Source organism: Dermacentor andersoni, chromosome 6, assembly GCF_023375885.2.
Source record: "Dermacentor andersoni chromosome 6, qqDerAnde1_hic_scaffold, whole genome shotgun sequence".
NCBI classification, from domain to species: domain Eukaryota; kingdom Metazoa; phylum Arthropoda; class Arachnida; order Ixodida; family Ixodidae; genus Dermacentor; species Dermacentor andersoni.
In genome coordinates, this window is record NC_092819.1 from 24427933 (window position 1) to 24450983 (window position 23051).

The following is a 23051-nucleotide window of genomic DNA, read 5'->3' on the forward strand; positions in this document are numbered from 1 at the left end:
CTCCGGCAGCGCTGTACGCATTGTCCTTGCGCCGCTCTGTTTCGGTTCTTTCTGTCGGCCTGTCTCTCTCCTAAAAACGTGCAACGTCGATGGAGCCGGAGTTGCTGCGCCTGCTAATCTGAGTCGTACCGGTTAGCGAAGGTTTGCGAGTAGTTCGGAGTTGAAAGTCGTTTCTCTTTATAGTCTTTTCCCTCGACGTCCAGTTCACTGTTCCTGTGTGCTTCAGTTGGAAATGCACAAAAGTGTCGAAGGAGGCCTGCTTCTGAAGTTTGACCCAATTCCAATCGGGTTGTTAGGATAGCTTGTATTTTTGAAGGGTAGCCACGAACAGATGCTAACAGCGGGAGTCAATACGACGCACAAAGGCTACAGTCGAAGAATAATCTTTTTAGATTTAATTTGGGTAACATCATATTACTGGTCACATATTTGTAAGGTTAAGAGACGTCATATCGTAATGTTTTCAAGTTGGGCATTTCCCGGTAATGATTGCTTCGTTGCCTAGATGCAGTCTTTTGTGCTGGTATTTCCGCTGCTTTTGTGCATTGTTTGTTCTTTCACCGCCAGCGTTGTAACATTTTGACGAAATACAGCGAGGTAGGAATTCTGGGTATTCCGAAAATGTGCTGAGTGCGCTTTATTGAAGTTCTTCGACGTCTTTAATCCGCGTATCCTACGCTCTTTGTCTTGCCGCCTATAATACGGCCATTCGGTCTGGTGCTTCTGCATTAATCCGCCGCTTCTGTTTCTTTAGTGTTTGTGCCTACGCTGTCCCTGCTTCGTTGTCAAAGTACGCAGGCACAGGAACGGAGAGAGACAGAAAAAAAAAAAGGGGGGGGGGGGGGGGGGCAAGAGGCGTTCCAGGCCAGAAATCGCGTCCGCTCGCATTTTTTTGCAGACGATTCACTCGTTCTCGTGCAGTAAGATTCGAAATAAATGAATCCGAAAGTATGCAAACAAACCATATGCGGACGAGCGAAAATGGCGATCTTCTCCTCCAGCATTGCTTAGGTTAAGTGATAAGCACGTAGAACGTTTTGGGGGCGTATCTATCGCGCGTGGGTCATGTGACGGCGGTGCCTCCACTTTTTAGCGAGATGACCACGGTGTGATTGAGATCGAAGTAGGTTCCGTACCGTATCACGTAATACGAGTTCACATACCGTGCTGCATTCTACGTGCCACGATAGCACCATGGAAGCCGCGTATTGCTAGACGCGTTAGTACTGAATGCTGCGGGCGGAGGGAAATACTCGATAAGTAAAGTCGGCGTCAAAAGCTAACGAGATGCGGTATTTGAGAAAAAGGTACATATTTCCCGAACCTGCAGGCCGCGCCTGTAGTAACTTACGCGGACGCCGTAGTATTATACTGCTTTACTGGCTCGAAGCTAAATCGGGGCCAAAACTAAGAACATCGGGGTTTTGCGTCCCAAACCACGATCTGATTATGGAGCACGCCGTACACAGAGGGGTGTGTCTGTGGTTTAATTTTGACCACCTGGGGTTCTTTAACGTGCACCCAATGCACTGTACACGAGCTTTCTTGCGTTCCGCCGCCATCGGAATACCGCCGCCGTGGCTGCGACGGAACGCGTAACCTCGACCTCAGCAGTGAAATGCAGTAGCGACGGAGCTACCACGGCGAGTTGAGCTAAAATTCGGCTTTTTCGTGGAATCTGGCCGTACCCTGCCAACTATTGACGCTTATTTCGTTAGTCAATCGGGAGATTGAGCATAGAATCCACTCGTATGCACGCCGTCTTCTAGACTATGCCCTTGTCATAAGGGAGAAGAAAATGGACGTTTTCTGCTGGTCGGCCTCCTTGTCTGCATTCTGAAGCACCTTTATGAGTATCAACGCCATGCATGACTCAGGGCTGATTTTATCGGCACGCGGAAGTCCAGCGGCAGCTGTTGCGATGAATGAAGTCGCAGGTGAAAATGACTGAAAATTCCAAGTGCCACAGACGTATAGAGCACTGCAATTTGCTGTGGCGTGGTAAAGCAATCGACCGCCACTCAAAATTAAAGTGTCGTTCGTTTCCGTTGCATGGTACTCGAAACCCACGCACAGCTCCGAAGCGGGTCTGCAATTAATAAACTGTTGCAGTACCAAGTAGCCATCCAGCCTCATCACGTTGTAAAGCATAGGCGCGAAGTCCTTAGCGTGGCCTCTCGTGCTACACTGAACGCCTCGTTCACGGGGCGGCCGCAACGTTGTAGGAATGCAGCGTCTATACTTTCGTAAAGAACATCAAAAATTAGCATTGTGCTCGCCGATACCGCCCCCGGAGGAGCCATAGGCTATGAAGTCAGTGCTACAAATTTCGATTGGCAGCCCCCCATAATAGACTTCACGATCAGCATTCCTTCGCCACCCATTCCTTTCTCAAGACGTGCGTCCATCAAAAAATAAGTAAGAGAACGCAAGGAGAGGTAAGAAGGGAGGTCAACCAGATGAGCGTTCGGTTTGCTACTCTACACGGGGGTTAAGAGAAAGAAGGAATCGAAAGAGTAAAAGAGGAAGGCAGTGAGCACTGAATGCACGTGGGAGGATGCACAGAGCACTATAAGCGGTCTCTTAAACCGGCGCACTTCAAGTACTGTACTAGTGTCCGAATCGCTTTTTGTGTCAGTGACAGATGTGGCAACGGTTCGAGTATCCTTGAATCAGAGAACGGTCTCTAGTCCAGTCGGTTTAAAACTGTCCGGAGAGAGAGGCATTACACGTCGTAGCGAGCACAGATACACAATGCGTGCTCGAAGCTTTGCTCGCACTTACAGGATTTGCGCATCGCGCTCTCGACCATTCCCATACGATAGGAGTAAGCGTTCGTGAACGCCACTCCTAGCCACAAGCTGCACAAGGTTGTTTCGCCGCGTGGAAGCCGCTTGTAGCCGAAGAAAGGGGTCCAGCTTATACAATCGCCAATTGAAGGCACTTGAAGAAATCCAGAAAGCTTGTGACTTCCTGCGTGCAAGTAGATGGAGTTCCCTGGCAGCGTCTGTCCTCGCCAAAGGTATTGGACGCGTCTGCGTGTCTTCGTGGGCAGACGGGGCAGCGCTGTCAGCAGAATCCTTGCACTTTTCGGTAGACACAGTAAAGCCTTGTTTTCTGACTTGAGACGCCGTCATGGTTGCCGCCTGCTCAAGCCTGGCCAGCACCTGAGGGCGAGTCACCGCTGAAGCCCAGATGAAAATGTCGTCGGCATATATTGAGACATGAACAATCCGCGGTAAGTACTCGGCAAGTCCTACCAGAACGATGTTGAAAAATGTGGGGCTCAACACCCCACCTTGCGGCACACTATGGCAGATGTAATGTTCCGAAGTTGGGCCGTGTTCGGTCTTTAAAAAGCACCTCTCAATCAAATAGTCCCGATTCGCATGATCCAGAGCGGCAATCGCGTCGCAGAGGCAACGGCCTTTCTTGAAGAAGGTCCGCGACGGGAACGTGGTCCTCCCGATTTTAGTGGCGGCTTCTCGATGAGATGAATGATTCCTCACCACCTCTTTCAAGATGGCCATTTCCTTAAAGCAAACGAAAGGTTATCGTGTCCTTGGCGGCTCGATTTTCGCACTGATGCTTGTAACATGTGTGGTCGTTTTTAAATTTTTGTCTCATGTCGCGCTGGCAAAGATATCGCAGGACGGGAACGGCTGTCAGCATACGCGGAAACGTGCCCGATTCCGCGGAGCCACCGTGCTGATAATCCATAAAGCAGTTCTCTCACTGGCCGCTGCTCGGCGCCACCGCCTGCGCTCATTGCGAATACTTCCATAGTTTCCGTAATGTTGCACGTTTCTAGGTAACAGGGGCAGCATGCAGGCGGTGACAACAAATACGCGCCGAAGCAAGAACTTGCGGCCACACGAAGTGCACACGGTTTGTTTTGCGCCACTCTACGAAGCGAACTCCGAGCGTGCCTCTTTCGCTGAAAAAAAATATAATAATCTTTCCCGCACTTTCCTCTGCGAGTAAACACGTTTGCTATATTTGCTTCGAAGTTGCAAGTTGTTTTCTTCCAACCCTACTTCCAGAGAATCCTTGTTCATCTTTTATGTTGCGTATTCAGTCGCTGAAGAGAATACTCCGGGCAGATTTTGCCGCACGGAAAACACGCCGCTACCGGCTGCCTGCGTAAATACAGTTTGTTAACTCAGGGCTTTCTTCCACGGACTGAAAAATAAATATCTATCGACGAGCTCAGAGCGGGGCTTTACGTTTCTTGTGCGTGTACTTTTTTTTTTCTTTTTTTGTAGCTTGCAGGCTAGATCTGCTTCTTTTGAGCAAGTCCAAATAACATACGCCTTCCACAGTGGGGCATCATACAGCAATGTTTACTACAACCCGAAAAAAAAAAAGGAAGATGCTTGCTTTGCCAAATGGATTTGTTTCGTGCATAAGCAATGGTTCGGTAGCGCTATTTATTTTTTTCTTTCGGAATTTAAATGCCAAGCTAGAGGTACTAATGTACTGTCGCATGCGGACAACCTGGAACCCATCAAAAGGGACGCTTAGAAGCTGCGCCGAAGAAAAAAACCTTTTAAGGTTCCCTAGAAAAATTGAGAGCTCAGCAAACAGTAAAGCCCGCGTGCGGTCTCCCTTGTACAACATCTTAGAGTACACAAACCGCGGTACTTGTTTCACAATGGCGGGTTTCTCATACACTCCATGTTTAGTATCACGAAAATTGAAATGCGTCAACTTCAGTTTACTCTTCACTTCAATGAACTCCTCGTGCCGTTCGTGCTTGCTTTGCAGCCTGCGCCTATCATTTCGGTATCTATTTATCTCTACTTATTTATTTTATTTGTCACTTGCCATTTTCAATGCTGTGTGCGTGAACTTTTGTCCTCTGTGCGTGACACGTCGCCAGTGGGCACACGTGACACACACACAAAAACAAAAAACAAATTCTGGGGTTTTCCGTCCCAGAGCTGCAATTTGGTTAAAACGCACGCCATGGTTAGCGACTGGGGATTAATTTTCACCAGTTGGGGTTCTTTAACGTCTACCCAATTCACGGTGCGCAGGTGCTTTTGCACTTCACTCCCACAGAAATGGGAGGACATAGCCACTACTCCACCACGGCGGGTCACGTGACACTAACGCCAAGTGCCTAACTTCTGAGGAGTATTAAATATCAAATTAAACTAATAATTTGCATCTGTAAAGTGTGTAAAGCAACTCCTTACGGAAAAGGAATGTAATGGTCGACCAGAGTCCGTTCTCTCCTGTTGTCATATTCATGGGTCGCTGTGGTGTGATTGAGGAGAAGAGTACCTCGGGTGTTCCGTTTCGCTATGTTATGCAGCTATAAATGAAGGAATTATTGATAATTCTAAGATAAATAAATCAGAATTAAATGAAACAAATGAAGATAACAACATCGTAACGGAGACTTTGCTGACGTCTGTCCATGTCACTACCCGAATAATATATTCACCTTGAAGTCCTTATACATTAGTGCGAGGGACCCTCACGCACTATATGGGTGGTAGGTCGAAACACATATCTCCGAACCAGTTCCGTATGTAAGACAAAGTGTAAGCGCGTCCCTTCATATATATCTCTAGCGTCTCCAGCATATCATTAAAGATTCTGTCTCTCTCCATATATATCTGGCCAGGACTGCTTATCATAAACGCTTTCATAAGTCCGTGTCCGCAAAGAAGTTTTTTTCACGATAGATTTGCCTTCTGCTGTGCACGACTTGCTGGCCATGTTCCAAGTAATATTTTACATTGTAAAGGAGCGCCTGTCCAACCTTCCTAATTTTTTTACCAACCTTTCACTAACGTAACCACGAAAGTGGTTTCTAAATGTTGGTCTTGTGTTCGCATCGTCTGCCTTTTATGTGTATTAGAATATGAATGGGCTATTCTACACTCGTGCCAGCACCGTATAAGTACTGTCTACAATGTTTTCATTTTGTAGACCTAAGAGCATATTCACTTTGACCCGCGCTTGTATGCTGCTTTGCAGTTTCTACCATTTACATTATACCGAGACGTGCTGTCTAGAACCGACGCTGTTTTGTTGTCTGTGTGGCAGCTTCAACGGTCTAGTCAGGTGACCACTCCCGTCACCTTTAGCAAAGGAGCCAGTACATATGTTCTCTATTGATTGCAAGCAAATAAACAAACAAAATTAATGCTACGTCGGTCCCTGCACGCTGCGGTAATCGCCTGTAGGGCTGTCACATCTACCAGTCTTTACAGAGAGCGTTCAGTTTAGTCGATTTGTAGTTTGTGATGGTGAGCGTATAGGAAAGGACACGAACAGAACTACCACGTAGACACACCGCTCGATGACAATAGATATGGACGATGCACTCATATGTGGTAAACTTGGCGTCCTTCGTATACTTCCAGTGTGGTAACCATGTGACGTCAAACATGAATACGAAATGATTTAAGCCATGTTATGAAGGATGGCCTATTACCTGGAGCATGTTCGCGTAATTATTTACGGCTCAAGCGTACATCACATGTGTGTCACAAATGTATTATGTGCATTTATTTATTTATTTATTTATTTATTTATTTATTTATTTATTTATTTATTTATTTATTTATTTATTTATTTATTATTTGTTTTTGTTTTTGTTTCTTTGTTATTTTTGGTTATTTGGGTTGGCATTTATTTATTTATTGTGTGCATTATGATGTGCGTGCCAATGTATTCGCGCTACTGCAATTTACGCTATGCGCGAACTGTATGGCGACTAGTCGCATTGGCGGAGTAGTTTGACCCTCTCTGAAAACGAAGCCACTGATCGTAATTCACGTTCTAGCCCTATCCCCCAATTATTCAATCTAAGACATGTTCACAGAACTTGGAGTTCCCACGCTGTGGAAAAATAAGTTTCCGTAGTTTGAGTATTCTTTGACATTTCGATTACATTTCGCAAACAGCAGAGACCGCCGTGCCTTTGAATCGCCTCAGCTTACTCAAAGAAACAGCCGGAGCGCAGTGTGATTGGTGTACAGGAACTAAAATGCGTAAACATTGCTCGTTATGGCTTTTCAGCGCTTTGCTATAAATCCAATCGCGTTTCCCAAGATAGCCGTTCTTGTGAAAACGCCGCAAGCACGGTCTTAACGCAACTGACACAGTGTCGTGGCTTGCGCAAATTTTTGTACCTGCAGAACGGCAATGGTTATTTATTTATTTATTTATTTATTTATTTATTTATTTATTTATCTATTTATTTATTTATTTACCTATTTATTTATTTATTTATTTATTTATTTATTTATTTATTTATTTATTTATTTATTTCAACACTTCAGCTATGAGAGACGTTGCAGTTGTAGGCCCAGATTAACGCGATCGACCTGGGGTTCTTTAACGTTTACGCGCACAAGCGTTTCTGCATCGCGTTCCCATCGTAACGAACCTGCCGCAGCCCTGAAAACTAAGCCCCTATATCGCGTGCGCTAGCACACGTAGAACACCATACTGGCCACTGAGCCAAGCTGGCAGGTTACAATAATAGCATTATTCAGCCTACTTCCGCTACTGTGGACGCTGCTTTCAACGGCCAAGTCGTCAAAAGCACCTGTTATCTATTTTGCCACTTTTGTTTTTTTTCCCACGTGGCACCTTTGTCTTACTTCAAGGCGGAAGCTAAGTCACTGTTGCGAATCCCCTGCTGTATACTTCCCGCGAAGCAGAAAAAGCAGCAGCTACAAAAGATTGACTCACCCGCCTACAAGTGGGATAAGAACAAAAGCGATAAAGGAATACATTGTATACCGGAGGCCGTCCCGTAACGACCTCTTTTCTGGCCTCATAATACGGTGATTCTCCGGACGGTGATAAAGAGGCAGGTCCGGTAAGGACGCTCCCGGTTGCATGGTCGAGCTACTCCACGTGTTACCACCGAAGAACGAGAAAAGCAGTAAATAGTCCAGCAACATCGGGTCTTCTCGCACCAACTCCGGCGAAAGCATGAGCTCATCTAGAAGGCGTCTCCCCAACGCCCTCCAACGGCCTTTTACGGGCGTGGCGCACTACAGGCTTTCTAGAGAGAAAGCATGCAGCGTGGTGGCAGCTAATAATCGCACCGAGGCGCCCACCAGAGTGAAGAACAAAGCGCGTTTTATATCTCCAATATAGAATTACGTTCGCTGCAATCTGACCTCTGGCTTTCGTGCGATGTGCTGGAGTCTATCGAATCTCTTCACAGCTTGTTCAAACTCAGCATACACAAACTTGCATATCTGAATGCCACTCTTGATGCCCACCAACTTACGCGACCATATGTGGCAGAGTGCATGGTGGTAACTTGCGCATGCATGTGTGTGTGTGTGTGTGTGTGTGTGTGTGTGTGTGTGTGTGTGTGTGTGTGTGTGTGTGTGTGTGCGTGCGTGCGTGCGTGCGTACTGTGAACTTTCATTTTATTCTTCGTCCCAATCTTTCACGTCACTCTCTCCCTTCCGCAGTGCAGAAGAACCAACCAGCCTTGGCTTGATTCCATGTCACTCACCTCTCTCTCTAAACATGACACCACCTAGGCATAACGCGCCAAAATAATATTGAATTTAGCTCCGAAAACACGATCACAGGGAGGGGCGGACATGAAGACAGGACAAGATCTTCACTCTCCTTGGGCGTATTTTTGGCGATAAATGCATTATTATTTGACATGCACCAATTAGACCAACAGCAAGTAATACTAGATTATAAGGAGCCAACACACGATGAAACCAAAGTATTTATGAATTGGCTTTTATGCGGCAATAGATTTTCCGCGTGAAGAGGTATACCAGTGTGTTCTTGCACTAACGGTGCCCGGTATAGTCGTTGAAGTAATAGAAAGAAACATGCGTTAATGCGCACGCACGTGATTACTGTACACTTCATGTAGTATTCTAACAGCGCGACACGCGGAACAACAATGTCCCGTGTCTCGCGCTCTTAGAATAGCGTGAGTCCATACCGGAGAGAAAGAAAGAGGGTAAACCGTAAATGAAAAACAGGAGGGTAACCAGAGGAGATCTCAGGTCGGCAACCCTCTATTGGAAAAAAGGAAAAAAAGGGTTGCGAAAGATGAGATAAAAGGAAGGTATACCAAATAACCGAAATTGGTTCGTTGCTGATTGCGAGCGTGTTCCGAAACATAGAAAAACAGGCGGTCGAACTGGAGGTAGCGAAGTGCATAACTTTTGCGCATTTTTTCACAGACTCCATGGCAACTCAATGGCAGCGTCAATGAGAAAATTTTGGTGCCGGGAAGATAGGGAGTCCTTGTAGCTGGACCAGCGTCTAACGTCTTACTCGAGCCGCTTTCCCGCTCTGCGACGATAAGTTGCGGCCGCTCTGGACGACATGCCGCAAGCCATCCCAATCTGGCTGTCGCTGTTCAGAAAAAAAAAAAAAACGGGAAAACAGCATCAGATCGGTCGGAGGAGAAATGACCGCGGCACCAAACGCGTCGTGTCGTTAACAGAGCGCAAACATTCACGCGCAAACAGCGCTGCTCCTCACCGATATCTCATTCGATGTCCTCCACGCGGCTGTATGCTGGGGGTGTATAGTTGCGACTGAACAAGCCAGCACCCAGAAGAGAAAGAAAAAAATAATAAGGAAAACTGACGAACTAGTGATGGACATTACACGAAAGAGGTGCGATTAGGATAGTGCTAGAAGAAGGTGCAAATGGGAATTTCATTCGCCTCACAGCTATCAATGAACGAACGAACGAAAGAAAGAAAGAGTGAGCGAAAAAAAAATACCGAAATAAAGTAATGCGCAAGCGTTAGGCATCTCGTATCTACGTTGTACAACATCGTACGTCCTTCTTAAGAGTTTTGCTTATCGCTCTACCACACAGCACTTCTCATACATTCTGCTGGACGCCGCATTCTTTATTTTCTTTTTTCTTACGTTATGGTGCTTTTTTTCCCTCACCTCGTCTCCTTTATGGGCGTTTTGGGGGATATCGGGGCAGCGCTCACTTTATTGACGTTGTGTTTATAGGTGGCGATAGCGTACTGCCAGCATCCCGGGGGCTGTATCGTTAGCGAAGCGTAGCCTTATCTGCGAGCTTTTCCATCCTGTTAGTTTGTTTCCACTTCTTGGACGGCGAGGCCACCTTCTTCTTCTTCGACCGCTCCATTCGATTGTTCCTTGCTCGCTGACGGACACAGTCCTCGAGGGAGCGGAGTTGTCCGGCAATTTCCCAAATGACACCGTCGTTTTCGTCTCGCTCATTTTATTACTTTCTTCGTTGTAGTAAACGACTGCTCAACGACGTCGGAAAGAAGGACAAGTTGTTGTAGTTCTGCTTTTCTTAAAGGAGCGCTGGCACATATTTTCAAATTTGTATGGACCCTACCATACGCTTCTAACACGTAAAATGATCGCACTTTCAAAGTGTGAAGGTTGATTACAAAAGAATAAAAGTTTCATTTCGCATTTCGCTAGCACGTATGTGTTAATGTGCGTGTGATTTCCGTTTTTTTTTTTTTTTTTCATTCTACGTCTCACATGGAGTAACCTGTCGCAATTATAAGGCTAACCTCTACAGATATCATTAAACATTTCCACTTTTAGCAAGTATGTATGAAGGTTGGGAAACAGGATAAAGCTTACTTCTTCACCCCTCGTGGTTGTTTAGTGGCTTTGGTGTTGCGCTGCTAAGTACGAGGTCGCGGGATCAAATCCCGGCTTCGGAGGCCGCGTTTCTATGAGGGCGATATGCAAAAAAAGAAAAGAACACTTGTGTATTTAGATTTAGGTGCACGTTAAAGAACCCCAGGCGGTCAAAATTAGTTCCGAGTTCCCCAATATGGCATGCCTCATGATCAGATCGTAGTTTTGGCACGTAAAACCCCATAGTTTTTTTTTTTCTATAATTTTAATTCAGAACAAAAGTTAGTCTTGAAATGTTAGACCAGGCGTCATCGACATTATTGTAATGTCACGGCACAGAGCAAAATTTCCTCACATTACGTAGCGGTCAGGCTAGCTAGGATGACGTTCTTCGTTTCAAAATAAGCAAGAGTCCTGCGTGCGTTTTTTTGTTTTTTTTCTGGCTGCCGCAGTGAGCAAGTGAAACGAGCCAGTGTGTTATGACGTCATGACACATACGGCTCCTTAATGCCGACACCGACACTAGTTTACAGGATTGGCAAGCGCCACTGTTCTTTGTGGGGTTTAGAGAGCTCGTGCCTTCATGTAACGCAAAAAAAAAGAAACTAATGAGAAACGGTAAGCTTTGTGTCAGCTATTCTGTAGGAACTTTCCGAAAATGAGTACGATAACAACGAAAAAGTAGCGGAGGAAAAATAAAATACGTATATGTTATGAACAGTAATGGTTACGTAGACAAAGCGATTATACATTAGAAAAATCGACAATTTACAGTTTCACTGATCAAAGACTGCATTAACGGAGCATTGTGTATCATCATTATATCAGTGTTTTTCTTTATCTTCTTTTTTTTCGTTCTGATTGTGAAATCAAGCATGTCCAGAAAAGGAACAATGATTAACTCAAAGTACGGCACGAGAGTGAATACATTTGCAATGTTTAATTAGAAAGCGAGATAACACGGGCGAATGAACCGTAGCTGGCCTGAATCTGACATTCGGATTCAGAACATTTTTTTTTCTTTCTGGCGCGCATGCTTTAAACACGTGTAATGTGCAAGCTGAATGTTCGTGCACTGTGCGCGCGATGTGGCAAAGCGAACGTTTATGTTTCGATGAGCCGCCATCGCAAGCTTTTGCCTCGTGTGGGGGCACAAAAATTGAATCTTTCGAATCAAAACAAAGCGGAAACACTCTGCACCGTTTGCTTTTCAACGCAGACGCACCTAGGACGTTTTATCTGGCGCAAACACGGCGATCTCGCTCGACGGTGCTCGTAGAGAGAGAAAAAAAACAAAGGATTAAAAGCGCCCATTCGCTTCCTGTAATCCTTCTGCCGACGACGTTACACACAAAATAGAAGGATTATAGAGTATCAACAAATAGTCGCGCGTATATACGATGATTAAGCACCTGTGACATCGCCGCTCTGTAAGCTTGGCCGTAGACCCTCGTTCACGTTCGGAGTGATTCGACCCCACTGCGATCGCATCGTTGCCAGTGTGGAGCATTTAGGTCGTTCGCGAATCGTTTAATCGTTTAGTGCGTCGTTTGCGTCGACATGTGCCGAAATGAGACGCCCGTGCGCGTCACCCATTGGTAAGCCGTGTTTTCGCTGAGCTGTCCCACCCGGCTCTCTGTAGAGCGGGAAGCTGTAAATGGCGTATTTGCAGCGCGACTACTTGAAATCGCATTCCAGTTAATGATGTGAATTATCTGTATCTCCATAGAGATGGAGATATAGATATTTCACCATAGATATGCGAAAAACACTACAGATACAGTACAAATACTGAAAATTTCAGAACAGAATAAAGTGCATACAATGTCACGCATATATATATATATATATATATATATATATATATATATATATATATATATATATATATATATATATATATATATATATACAAAACGCAAATGCATTGCAGTGTGCTTTTAAGCAGCAGGAAATGTCCGTGCACTTCTTATCCTAACATATTATCCACGATATTAGTGGCATCCACAATATTTCGACATTGTCAGGCACACATCTCTTAACGGCAGCTGTGGACCACAGTCCCAGCAACTTCTCTAAGCTCGCTGGCCCAAACCTCATGAGTTTCGACACCAGTCAGTTTCTAGGTTCCAAGTTCCTGCGGCACTCTGAAAGATGTTCGACATCCTCATCTGCGCTGCCGCATTCGTGCACTTTTAAGCCTCGTTTCACATAAGTTAAACTAAATCAGTGGAACATATTTGCAGACGTCTTCCACCTACGTACATGGAACGAGTGTTTTTGGAGCATCTGTCGGTCCTTTGGTGGAGGTTCCGGCGAATGCGTTCCTACCGCTTTGACCGACCCAATGTATACCGCCACTGCGAGAGCGCTCGCAAGCGACCACTCGAATGTACCGTGAATGAGTTCAGCATCTTGATATCGTTCCACCGTGGCCTCCGATATGGCAAGCGCGTACCATGGCGCTTGTGCAATCTGGAAAGCCAAGGTTCTACATAGGTCTTACGAAGTGAGTCGGAAATATTACTTAAATTTCCTGTTTCTTTACAAACGCGCGGCTTCTCCGTATAGTAGCGTTCTCGGTATACCCCTGCAGCGATGTTTCAGCTGTACATAGCGCGGTAAACCAATCACTAGTTATTGAATACTGCACTGTGTGTAATTTATAACGAAGGAAACTTCAGTTATAGTCCAGTGTTCGCGGTGTTTGCGACTTCTCCTTGGGTCCCGTTTGATATTGCGTTGGTAACAATTATTTATTTATTTATTTATTTATTTATTTATTTATTTATTTATTTATTTATTTATTTATAATCAAGTCGCAGAGCGTGACGTCGCGATGATGCATAGGGGCTGTGGTCACATTATAGGCGCAGACAAAAAAAACAAAGTAATAATGACTATCTCTGCTGGCATTAATCTTCTCTTAGACAACGTTGACGGCTGTAGCCAAGACTTCAGAAGTCTTTTTGCAAAACTTATGTCTCGAAGCGACGAACAGCCACAAAGAATTGAAATTTCAACGTAATAGCCTGCTATTTAGCCTTTATACTGTGTTTGTTTCTTTACAAACGTGCACTTATTCATACAAGACGAATTCAAGCTCGCTTTACGAAGGATATTGGGGAGCCATTTCCTAGTCTTAATGATGCCGCGTTTACGTTTAGAACGGCAAAACCTTTCGCGTGTGTTTTCCAGCAAGGATACGCGTTGCCATTTCGCTTTCTTTCTTCCTCAAAGTACAACTTCCGCTGTTGCAATCGTTGCTCACCTTTATACGTGTATCTTTGCTTGTTTGTTGACACTTGATTTGGTTTTTTATTTTTCTTGATAGCTCGCACATTATTTGCTACGTGGTGCGGCAGATGGAGGCTGCATGGTATTTCGACTTTATAGCTTCTGCGTAGACGAGTTCTGTTATAAGCTTCTGATTAGCATCCATGCATGTGTTCGGCACTCGTTGCTTGGTTCCCCATTACACGTTACATTCGAGACACCACTCTCAATAAGAAGCAATGTCATCTTTCCAGACCGAAGAGGCGCTGTTTGTGCGACCACGCTACATGTACGGAAGCTCCAACAGTAAATAATAAACAAACATTCACTGGTTCCCTCGCACAACTAGCGAGTTCTTTAATGTTCTCGCGAGTCGTTCCTCGCAAGAAAACATTTCAGTGCACACTCGGGCGAGCGAGCATCCGCCTCCTGTTAGTTGTTAAAAAGAATAAGTTTAGATTATTCTAACGACAATATCCATGCGTGCACAAAAAAAAATTGCCTTTGTGCGCCTAAAAAAACTTTTGTGCTAAAATCTACACTGTCCCGTGCATCCCCCTAGCAACAAGCCTATCGTGGTGGCTACATCCGACGGTGCGCGTTCCATATGCGGCAGTACTTGGTTGTTGTTGCTCGAAACAGAACAGGGAAACGCACACCGTAGAAAGTACAAGTAGTAGTTCCAAAACAAGTTACTTAAAACGAACTTCTTTTGAGGCCGTATAGCAAACAAATCCGGATTGAGCGTCTGCGACATCCGACGCGGAGGTACCCATAACGAGAACCAGGGAGACAGTCGAGAAGTTCGAGAATCTGAGATGGGGAAAAAGACAAATAAATATTTTAAAAAAGGGAAATGGTAAACCCAAAGTGTGGATAAGAGGCGGGCACATCCCTTCGGTGCCCTCTTATGCAAATAACACGCGAGAGCCCTCTCAGAAATGTAAAGTGAGCGCACCGCACAGATACGCGAATCCGCAGGCTTTTGCCAGACGTCGCTGCGTGCTTGCCATCGTAAGGCAGGCTCGCATGTTCCCCGCTCTTATAGGTCGCAAAGTTCGTGTTTCCTCTTCATGCACCTCGAGGCACGCACACGTCGAAGTCTTGCCGAAGCAGTCGCCTTCCTGTTACTGCCTACGCTCTTAGACATGAGACTCGACGAGCATAAGACTCTGCGGCTGTCTTTCTATGGGCGCATCGCGTCCACCAGCTCCAACCTCGTCGCCACATCCAAATATCCTCTCGAATATTTCTTTTCCCATAGCCAAGTTTTTACTGTAAAACTGTACAGAGTAGAGCAAGATGGCATTGTGTCATCGGCTCAGAGAGAACGCGTATGCCGGTTCCTCCGTGCCGCACTGCCTGGGCTTAGGCGGACTGTATAAATCTTATTCAGTGCCTACAGATTTATGTTTTATTTATTTATTCGTATTAGCAGCAGCGCCTAGGTCGCATTAAAGTCGGAGGGGGGAGGGGGGTACATACACACAATAACGAAAATGGATGCAGGATGCACGAAATGTTTGAGCATGGCATACAGGCAGGAGGGCAGTACTAGTTTTCGATGCAAACAAACGAGCGTACAAATTCAAAGCGCCGCAGCGAAGCAGGTACTATCAGTAAGATGCGCAACGGCTGTTGGTAGACGATTCCAGTCACGGCTCGTTTGTGGGAAAAAGGAATTTCTTAGCAGTTCACTTCGGCACTTATATTCCCGCACCTAGTGTGCATGATCCAAAACTAGAAAACTAAAATTTATTGGGTTTTACGTGCCAAAAACATGATACGAATGTGAGGCACGCCGTTGTGTGGGACTCGTGATCCATTTTGACCGCCCGGGGGTCCTGAAACATACACCCGATGCAGGTTACGCGGGGGTTTTTGCATCTACTTGGCTGAGTACGGCTGCATCTGTAATGGTATGCTAGCATGTAACAAAGTAGACATTCGGCACACCGGTTCCTAACCAAACTTACTCCGATGCCTTAACTCTGACTCGTCTGAGGCCGATTCTGTGCACTCGTTTTCAATGTTTCTATCACTCGGTTTCATCCGTGTATCTTCTGCCTTGCTCAACTTTCGATGCGCTCGAAGACACGAGACGAGCAGCAAAGCGTGTGCTAAAATTGGCCTTCCAGCTTGCTTCATTCGCAATCGCCGTTGCCATCACTCGTACGACTGTAGAATAGCGTACAAGTTTCCTGCACCAAAACTATCTCGGTCACCATTTGGAAGTTTCTCTTGTCACTTTCTGTGCTTGCGTCACAATGACAGGCTTTTAACCTATTATTTTCATTCGTTACTGCTACAAATAACGCAAATGGAACGGCGAAGATGTTTTTATTATGCTGTAGTCGTCTCGATCGAAACTTGTATGTTGTCTAGATCTCCGTCCCTGCTTCATTTTAAATATCTGGCTAGATATATCTTTTTTTCTTCTTGTCAATACATTTGTTACGTCATACAAACCTGACTCGACGTGAAAAGTACACCAGCACGCCGTGGAAAGTGCGCTATCAGCACACCCTCGTCCATGAAATTGGCGTTGTAGATGTTGCCCAATTTTTTATGCGTTGCATATTGCAATCACTCAGTTCAGCCCTTGGGCGCGGCCGGGCAGCCACCATTGACCTTTAGCGCAACCACGTGACGTGACGTCACGACAGCCGGAGGAAAAGCTGGGCCCCAACTCGCGCGGTCGCGTGCGGCCGCAGCCACCACCTGACTCCCGCTCCTCCCGCTAGGGGCGCTGCGCCGGCGCGTGACGTCACGGAGGAAAAGCTGGGCCCCAACTCGCGCGGTCGCGTGCGGCCGCAGCCACCACCTGACTCCCGCTCCTCCCGCTAGGGGCGCTGCGCCGGCGCGTGACGTCACGGAGGAAAAGCTGGGCCCCAACTCGCGCGGTCGCGCGCGGCCGCAGCCACCACCTGACTCCCGCTCCTCCCGCTAGGGGCGCTGCGCCGGCGCGTGATGTCACGGAGGAAAAGCTGGGCCCTAACTCGCGCGGTCGCGCGCGGCCGCAGCCACCACCTGACTCCCGCTCCTTCCGCCGTTGTAGCCGGTGCTGGAGCTGTGTTTGTACATTCTGCATTAGCTTCACCGGCAACCACGTATATAGCCGCTACAGCACTTCTCGCCTCACTACTGGTACTTGCACACAGAATGACCAAGAATTAAAATAGCTAAACCAAGTATTACCGAGTAAATCCAAGTATAACCAAGTATTGCCGAGAAAATCGAGTGCCGCCAAGCAATACCTCGCCCTCAAAAACAAAAAAGACCGCGCAATATGCAACGCATTCTTGGCTTAACCAAGCTAAGCCTGGCCATTTCTTTTCATGACCTTGTCGTCATAAAAACTTCCTTTCCATCAGCAGTTCCAGTGTGTCTTAACAAAACGCAAGTTCAGCACTACTCCCTGCAAGCGCTGAATAAAGCGACTGCCGCGATATCTGGCTCTAATAGGACAATAACAACAACAACGCATGCGCGTAATGCTTTACTCTCTGTTCGCATATCACGGTTTCTTAATGCTTTCGCATTAAGGTTTAAACAGAAAGAGAAACGTAAGATGAGCACGTCTGAACATTACACAGCTTCCATTCCTCCCTGGCGGCGTTCGACATCTCAATTCGCGAAGTCACGAACACGGAGCAGTTGTTAACTGCTCTTAGTTTTATTGCCGCTAGGGTGCGGTCCGACCCGGCTGCATCGTGTTTCGCGGGAAGCCTATAATTTGCATGGGAACGTCCCCGCACGAGTTCGCGGTCCACTTTTTTTTTTCTAGCCCGTTATGGTGTCCCCATCTTTCTTTCCAAAGTTTGCTATCTACTAAATTTTGTTCTCTTTCTGTTCTTTTTCACTGTTTCTTTCTCATCACGTACTTCAAAATCCCGGATTCAGAATAATTGCAGGAATGCACGTACTTCTCGAGCGCATCGGGTTCGCTCAACTTTTCCTCTGTCTGTCTGTTTTTTTTTTTTCACATGCGTGTGCACCCCGTCCACGTTTTACTTCTTAAGCTCTTGTCCTACTTTCTTTTCGCCAGAGATGGTCGTAACAATAGAGTGGCTGTCTTTATCTCTGGCCGTTATTTGTACAAAAGAAAATGTATGGGAACAAGAGCTTAACTGAAGGCACTGTGTCTATGACGAACAACAAGAGATGGAGAGTTGGCTGAATTTAAAAGAACGGAAACGATCGTGTTTTCGCACGTTGACGAAAAGTAACAAAAAAATGTTTAATGAGTACACCTCTATTCGCTCCCCTAAGTACAGCATCCCTATACCCAGCTGCAAAACGAAGGGAGGCAAAAGTAAAGTTTGCTTAGCAGGAAAAAAAAAGTAAAGGGGACTGCAAGGGGGGATAAAGTAGACTGCTTTGTTAACTGTACCCGCGACTTCACGCATCCGCGACAAACTCTGGTACTCTTTTTTTTTTAAGGACAAGTCTATGTCGCTGGGCGCCCGCGTTTATGGAGTCGGAGATTATCTTGTTACTGCTACGTAAAGTTTGTTTCGCTTCAGTGACGTACTTCCATGCCGCTCTGTCATCGTCGTCGTCGTTGTTGTTGTTGCGGATTATTAAACGATGAAAGTCTGGGAGAACTGGCTGCCAAGGAGCTGGCGCTCCCAGTCATCGCGAGAGCGATAAGCCACCGCGAGAAATAAAATTTGTGGGCAGAAGGAAGGAAAGAAAGCTTCAAATTCAAGAATAATGAGAGTAATCGTAGGCAAAGAAGCAGCAGTAGTAGGAAAATATGCTTGTAATCTCACATAATAGCGACCGTAAGTTGACTTCTGACAACAGCAAAAAAAGAAGCAGCTTAATACTTTCGTTTCACGAGATTAAGTTCTCGTGCTGTTCCACACCATGCGGCACCTCCCTGGAAAAAAAAAGAAAGAAGAAAGAAACGCTACAGACATCACGCTAAATATGCCATGTTTCTCAGATCGCCTTGACAATGACCGTACTAACTCGTCATGCGTTTGTGCACTAAGACGTGCTTTAGAATAGAATAGAATAGAATAGCTTTATTTCCATCTACTTGATGGAGGAGGCTGCAAGTAAAAGCTGCTCCAGTAGAGGCAGCTTGACGTGGCCCGCAGCCCCCTCTACAGAATATTCGGCAACAGCATACATGCAAACACATATGCATCATACATACATATATACATATACACATATACACATATATATACACATACATATATATACACATATATACTCTCATGAACCCACATACTCGCATATACACATGCACACCCATATCCATACAGAGCCACTGGTGACTAAATCAAAAATACTTAGGGTAGCTTGTGTGGTTCTCGTGGTGAATACAAATGAAACAAGAATACGCCGCTGAACATTATATACACACATATATATACACACACATGCATTCATATACCCGTATATGCATACACACTCGTATGCATACCTACACACACATATACAGAAGCATATATACACACTTTATATCTTAAATCTACGTAAGCGAATAAAAAGTATAAATAAAGAAAATTCAGTGGCGATTTAGCGGCAAATGCGAAGGAAATGCATTAGCATTACGCAACTCTTCTTCGGGGTCCCGGTTCCGTGATTTAAACCGCCTTCAACACAAGCATTGCAAAGTGTTGTTCAGGAGTTCGCTCGACGCACGTCGTGCCTCTTCGAGGAACGAAGTGGGACTGATGGTGTTTGGGAGCAAGCCAATACCATCAGTTTCAGTGTGTGTATATATATATCACATGATCAGCTTCCCACACTGCACACATATACACTTTTCCCCGCTTTGACGTTCCTGTTGCTAACGCAATAAAGGAAGCCGTCTTTCAGATCGCGTCGACAGGCCGAAGCATAGAATTCTTAAAAGACTAATTCTTACTTTAAACATTATACGTAGCTCAAGAAAATAATCATATGTTCTTGTAAATGCACCCGAGAGACCATCGTCTCGGTTCCCCACATCTCCCAAAATAGGCCTCAAACCACCAGTGAAATATTTTTTTCTCATCTCTGTCGCCAACGTGCGCATTAGCCATGTGCGCGTTCTAGCGCGCTGACGCGGAGGTATCGAGAAGTCATACTCTAGCAGCATGGAAGCGACGTTAGCAGCAGGAATAGGAGCAGCAGCAGCCGCAGAACAAAAAGGAACATTCGCTAGTCTACACGTTACTGGCGGAACGTTAACGTACGCAGAGTGAAAAAAGCTCTGATTTCCTCGTCGTTCCGCACTTTTTCTCTGGTTGACATCCGTTCGCGTTCACTTCGTTCGATTCCGCTTCACATATTTCTTGCGTTATTTTCTTCGTCCTTGCTGTTCCTTACAAACGTATCTGGATCTATGGAAGCTACCTCTACCTCAACTCCCTTTCAACGCGCACGTCAGAGTAGAACCCGCAAGCGTTAGGCTCTCTTCCTCTTCGGCGGTGAATCTTTCCGGGTGGCGCAGCCCCCGTATCCTCTTGTCGTTTTCATAAAAGCTCAAGTAAAAAAAAAGAAATAGAGAACAGAGTTATATGTCTTCCATGTGTATTCTATCCCCCGCCCACCACCTTGTTCTTCGTTTTTCTTGTGCGCTGTAAAATAACACCGCTACGGGTTTCTTCGAAACGCATTTTTTTTCTTCTATTCTCCCTCTTTCTCACTCCGCGCGTCGTGCTTTTCCGCATCCTACCTAGACCACGCGAAAAAGCCATCGCATGAAAAGAAGGAGATATCGACTAGGCGCTTTGGCGGCGTCGGCCTACATTCTCTTCGTACACCTTACCCGCCAAATGAGTGCAGCACTGTGCAGGCTAGGCCTGGCATCAGCTACCAATACACACATCTAGAGTCTGTTCGAACGTACCAAGCACCATAGATGAGTTGCCTAGTCCTGCGCGGACGATCACTAGTAGTAGCTATCCCATACTGAAGTCACCGGTCAGCTGCTAACTCTCGTCCACCTTTACAAAATTAAATCTTGAAACACTCCATGTAGTCTACATAAAATAACGAAATCATGCGATTAACAAATAACTTCTGTTTCATAAAGTCCATAGCATGTTATCGACGAGCATTTAACGTACAAGTCTGTATGACCTTCATTTGAATAACGCTATCTGTATTGAGTTACAGGCCCACGTACTGTATAAACAGTATTGTCCGGTACATCAATAACAGGTCGATGGGACATGTACAGACGATGTAAATGGCAGCGCTGTCGTCTGTCTCTTGCTGGCTCCCGCGACTGTCAGTGTCTCGATTCGTGCTTTACGTTTATAAGTATCAATGCGTGCCAAGCTCAAATGTTAGTAACGCTCTTCACAACGATCTCCATGCAGCTGCGTGAATTTTGGAGTCGATAAAACGATTGGCAGTCCTGCTTCCCCTTTGATGCGCACTATTAGCGAGACAGAATCGGGACACGCGGTAGAATTTGCGTTCCATACCTTCAACACGTGTGCGTCTATTCTCCATTTTTTTACATCTTTCGTCAGGGTGGCCGAGTGCACGATGTGTTCCAACGTTACCATTTCTTTCTTCGTTTCGTTCTGTCTTTCTTCCTTCCTTTCTTTCTTCGCTTCTTTCTTTCCCTCTTTCTTTCTTTCTTTCAGTTCTCTACCATTTGACTACCATTTCGCCGTGTCCCTGATGCGTCTCTTTTCTGAGCGAAATGCACCATGCTGGTTGCTACGGCGACATTCCGCAGCCACGTTAGCTAAAGAAGGAGGGAGGCACGTACTGTGTTCGTTGCGGCTTGAACGTCGGCGAAACTCTGCCTATCCGTCGCAATGGCGAACGGTGCACAGGATCGTCACTTTGTCAAAAAGGGGACGCGGAAGCAGTCTCTTCTGTTTTTAAGAAACCTTTCATGCCTGCGAGAAACTCAAACACCGAACAAAGTGGAAATCTGCCCGATGTTGCAGTAGCGCTACCAAATGTCTTAGAAGACTGTCGTGTCGGTGTGCACGCTCGCGCGTGCGTGCGTGCGTGCGTATGTGTGTGTGCGTGTGTGTGTGTGTGTGCGTGCGTGCGTGCGTGCGTGCGTGCGTGCGTGCGTGCGTGCGTGCGTGCGTGCGTGCGTGCGTGCGTGCGTGCGTGCGTGCGTGTGCGCGCGCACACCACTCCGTTACAGCTAGCTCTTGCCATCACACGGCCTTACCTCTAGCTGCGGTATAGGACACGGCCTAATGCTGGAAGCAATATGTAGAGATGGAAAGTGAGGTAGAATGTAGGAATGTTGCCATCCAAGCAATCGATTCAATAAAACGCGCTCAAGGGTCTCATTACGCTCTAGGGACCTGTTAAGCGTTTTCTCTTTCGTATGGGCCACTCCGGGCGCTGCCTCCTGTTACCCTGACGCCGTTACAACAACAACAACGACGACAAAATTGTTGTGCGTCGCTCTTTCAATGGAACTGCTCTTCAGGCGAATGAGAAAACTTGTATTTTCTTTATAGGTGTATTGCGACAGCATGCCAGTATGTACCGCGTCTTCCCTTCAAGCTACAGACATTTTGTAGAGTGATGTTCGCTTGTTTAGCTTTACGGAGTGGAAAGTGTGAGCACTAAAACTTTATTATTATTATTATTATTATTATTATTATTATTATTATTATTATTATTATTATTATTATTATTATTTTATATTATTATTATTATTATTAAACCAAGGCGAGAATACTTGAACCTTTCGATCAAGGATCTCCGCCCTCACGTCGTTTTAGAGACGTTTACAATTCCTAACCAACAAACACAATACAGACAAATAAACAAAGCCATTGTTATCGCTGTTATCGCGCCGGCGTTTACTTTTCCCTCTATAATTGTCGACTCCTCGTTAACGATAGCAAACTTAAAGCTCCAGCGGCGTCCTCCTCGTTCCGAGCCCTTTCCAGTTCCTTCCTGTGAAAACTTTACCCTCGCTATCAGGTTGCCACAGCCACACAAACAGCTGTACTTCCCCCTTTGTCCTCGGGTTTCGATGCCCCAATTGCCGCGAGTTTTCGGGACTGGCCCTCTAAAGGAAACTAAAGTGCCCTAGGGCTCGACGGTCCGTCGAAACAAAAGGCGCTGGTGACAACAATGGCACAAGCACCACTGGCGCCGTCTGCCTGCCTGAAAGACGTTGTCCGCGCAACGCTCAGTTCTCATCCACTTCGCATGCGGCAGATAAAAGA

General features: G+C 46.0%; 1 protein-coding gene and 1 long non-coding RNA gene across 3 annotated transcripts in view; one reads left to right on the forward strand and one right to left on the reverse strand.

Moving 5' to 3' along the window:
- Positions 1–23051, forward strand: part of LOC126521699 (suppressor of lurcher protein 1-like) — a 403584-nt gene that overhangs the window by 263981 nt on the left and 116552 nt on the right. The window lies entirely within an intron of this gene.
- Positions 18632–23051, reverse strand: part of LOC140218941 (uncharacterized) — a 67448-nt gene continuing 63028 nt past the window's right edge. The window contains exon 2 of the long non-coding RNA XR_011895100.1: positions 18632–18769. This is a non-coding gene — a long non-coding RNA (uncharacterized lncRNA). The remainder of the gene's footprint in view (positions 18770–23051) is intronic.